Here is a 3,955-nt window from a genome sequence, read left to right on the forward strand (position 1 = left end):
ATGTGGCTGATGCCAGGGGGAAGTTTCAAATCATCAAGCGGAGTGTTTGGGTCCTCATACCAGATGTTGATGTAGTCAAGGAGGACCTTGGGGTCCATGAACAAAGGAATGGCACTGCCTGATGCTTGAGCTACTCTTTCCTGCTTGTTTCTGATGATGGCTTGCAGGGTTTGATCATCGTATTCATCACTGTCATCTGATGCAGATGGGACGGTGATGATTTTGCTGGGGCTTGGCAGAGTTGCAAGTTTAGCAGTTACCAAAGTCTTCGCAGGAGGTGGTGAAGACTTTGTCTCCAAGCTGGTTGCAGCTGGGAGTGAGGAGCTGGAGCTGGCGGTCGTAGGCTTCATGACCTGCTTCTGTACTGGTTTCTCTTGAGGCTTTGGAGGTGGAGCTGATGATTTTGGTACTGAGGGCTTTGACGCAGATGGTTTTGGTGTTGAGGGTTTTGTGACTGAAGCCTGAGCAGACTTCTCTTGAGGCTTTGGAGCCCTTGGCTTTGACGGCACAGAGTGTGGTTGAGGAATTGGTGAACCAGAGGTCTCAGCGGCAGAGGAAGTAGCAGCAGCTGAGGATTCATTGAATTTCCTCACTGCAGCTTCTGCCTGCTTCTTCAGCTTAGCCAGATGTTTTCCCTTCTCACCTGGATAGTCATCAATGGTCTTGAGGCTTGAGGGATGTGCTACTTGATGATCCTCAAGTGGGGCCCGTCTGCCAGGGGGCTTCAGAGCGAATTTCTTCGCATACTTGGCAGTCACAAACCTGTATTCCTTCCATTCCTTTGCCCATCGGCGTTCTATCTTCTGCAGCCGTATTTTTCTCTTGTCCATTGTCTCATTTTCATCAGGCGTGCAGTAGTCCAAGTAAATATCCTCAGGGATATCCACAGCTGTGTTTTGCTCAAGTTTCTTTCCTCCCTTCCGTTTTCTGTCAACCTAAATTTTCTTCAGTTGAGGATTTTGCTGATGAGTTTGAACTCTTGAGGATTCTGATGAGCCTTGAAGAGTTTCTTCCAGAAACGCTGCAAATGAGTTAATGTGATGAGAACCGAGAGATTCATCAGCTGACATGTGTGTACCTGTGAACATAGTATAGCTGCGAGGAATTTGGAGAGGTCATATGCGTTCTCAGATTTGAGGAAAATGAAAAAGTTTGACAGTTTGAGGAATATAACCAGTGGTTGAGGAATTTGCCTAAGCATACTGTTCTTGGGTTCCAGAGTTGTACAGATCCGAAAATTCGCACAATTGAGGAATCTCGTGAAAATCTTAGATGCTTAGCATAGTTGATCAATGATGTGGTGATAGGCAGTGTTTGAGGAATCAAGAGCTTATCGTTTCTTGAGGAAAAACAGATTTCACATAGAAGATGTAAAATTTTAGATCTAACTTGCTGTAAAAATGGGATTTATTTACCCTGGAAGGTGCACACGAAGAACATAGAAAGTTGTGTGTGGAGAAGCTCTTTAGTTGCGTGTCCAATGCACCCTAACCCGGCGACACAGGACGTCTACGGCGGCGGCGGACGAAGATGGTCTGACTCCGGCATGGTTCCGGCGACGGAGAAGTTGAGGCAGTGAAGCTCTTCCTCACCGGCGACGAGACTACCAGCGATGGCACTAGGGTTCGGTGGTGTATGCTGTGGCAGGAGAGCGATGGAGCGAAGAAGGGTATGCCCACTACAAGAAATATGCTCATACATGACGTTTTTTAAGATGTCGTTGATGAATTCGTCATAAATCTATTACAATTTCATCCGAGATCGTCGTAAACCACTTGAGGGGATCAAATCTACATATAAATTATGACGATGTGAGTCAAAAACGTCGTAACCACATAAGATGAGATCGTCATAACTTTTACGATGATTGTAAAAATGTCGTAACATGTTCTAACTATGTTAACATGTCACTCGTGGGTCCATTCTATCCCACCTCATGCTAGTTTGTGAAGCAACCTACTATTCTGTCATTCCAAAAATTCTCGAAAAACTCTCATAAATACTTTGGATCATATATTTCTCAAATATGTGAAAACCTTTCCTTCCACAGTTCAAAAACAATTCAACAATATTCATTTTTCTATTCTGTTTAGAATAGCACTTTGTGAAGGAAGTGCTATTTCTATTTCTTTGATTACCCTCATATTTTGAGGGCACTCTTTCCTATCCAAATCATTGTCTCATGAAAACTTTCGTAAGGATTTGCCTAGTAAATCTTTCTCATCAAATTTCCAAAGTTTGTGTTCAGCTAATAGCTTTGTGAAGGAGGTACTAGATAGGAAATATCCTGATGACTTGAATTTTTTCCACATCATCTATGTGCCCAAAACATAGATTCCTCTATTTTTAGTATTTGCAAACTACCCCCTCCGTCCCAAAATAAGTGTCTCAAGCTTAGTACAAGTTTGTACTAGAGCTAGTACAAAGTTGAGACAATTATTTTGGGACGAAGGGAGTATTTTAAATCACTGATTTTCCGAACCAATCAAAACCCTTCCCACAGATCGATGACATGGCGCCCATCCATCCATCCATCCATCTCTTCATCCCACATCCATCCATCCATCTATCTACAGAAAAAAAACTAAAAAAAGCAGCCCAAACCCTAGGTCAGATCACCCCATCCCACCCTTCCTCCCTAGTCCCCATCTCCTCGCCGCCGCCGCCACCTCCTCCCCCTCCCCATCCCCGCCCCCCTCCCTATCCCCACCACCTCGTTTGAGGACATGGACTGCGGGCTGTCCTCGTCGGAGGCGGCTGCGCGGCTGCGCGCGCACGGGCCCAACGAGCTGCTCGACCACCCGGGGCCCTCGGTGCTGCAGCTCGTGGCGCAGCAGTTCGAGGACACGCTGGTGCGCATCCCCCTCGCCGCCGAGGCCGTCTCATTCGCATAGGCGCTCTCCTCGTCGGCCAGCGCGCTCACGATCCCGGCCTTCGTCGAGCCGCTCGTCATCTTCCTGATCCTCGTCGTCAACGCCGCCGTCGGGGTCTGGCAGGAGACCAGCGCCGAGAAGGCGCTCGAGGCGCTGCGCCAGATCCAATCCGACCACGCCGCCGTGCTCCGCGACGCCGAGTGGGCGCCCGCCCTCCCCGCGCGCGACCTCGTCCTGAGGGACGTCGTCATGGTCCGCGTAGGGGACAAGGTCCATGCCGACATGTGCATCCTCAGGCTCGTCTTGTCGAACCTCCGGGTCGAGCACGGGTAGCTCACCGGCGAGACCAACTCCGTTAACAAGACGGCCCACGCCGTGCCGGCCGACGATGCCGGCATCCAGGCCAAGGACTGCATGGTGTTCGCGGGCACCACCGTCGTCAATGGAAGCGCCGTCTGCCTCGTCGTGCATACCGGGATGGCAACCGAGATTGGCAAGATCCACTCGCAGATCCACGAGGCCTTGCAGGAGGACGACGACACGCCGCTAAAAAAGAAGCTCAACGAGTTCGGCGAGGCGCTCACCATGATCATCGGCCTCATATGCATCCTCGTGTGGCTCATCAAGGTCAAGTACTTCTGGACCTTCGAGCTCGAGGGATGGGTGCCCAGGAACATCCATCCATCTATCTACATCCATCCATCCATGTTGGAATTAAGCCCTAGAGGCAATAATAATATAGTTATTATTATAATTCCTGTATCAAGATAATCGTTTATTATCCATGCTATAATTGTATTGATTGAAGACTTATATACATGTGTGGATACATAGACAAAACACTGTCCCTAGCAAGCCTCTAGTTGGCTAGCCAGTTGATCAAAGATAGTCAGTGTCTTCTGATTATAAACAACGTGTTGTTGCTTGATAACTGGATCACGTCATTAGGAGAATCACGTGATGGACTAGACCCAAACTAATCGATGTAGCATGTTGATCGTGTCATTTTGTTGCTACTATTTTCTGCGTGTCAAGTATTTGTTCCTATGACCATGAGATCATATAACTCACTGACACCGGAG

The 3,955-nt window shown here is 48.3% G+C and overlaps 1 pseudogene; it reads left to right on the forward strand.

The window, feature by feature from the left end:
- The first annotated feature begins 2,726 nt into the window (after nucleotides 1-2,726).
- LOC123441804 lies at nucleotides 2,727-3,560 on the forward strand (annotated as a pseudogene).
- The last annotated feature ends 395 nt before the right edge of the window (nucleotides 3,561-3,955 follow it).

Source organism: Hordeum vulgare, chromosome 3H (genome assembly GCF_904849725.1).
Source record: "Hordeum vulgare subsp. vulgare chromosome 3H, MorexV3_pseudomolecules_assembly, whole genome shotgun sequence".
Taxonomy (NCBI): domain Eukaryota; kingdom Viridiplantae; phylum Streptophyta; class Magnoliopsida; order Poales; family Poaceae; genus Hordeum; species Hordeum vulgare.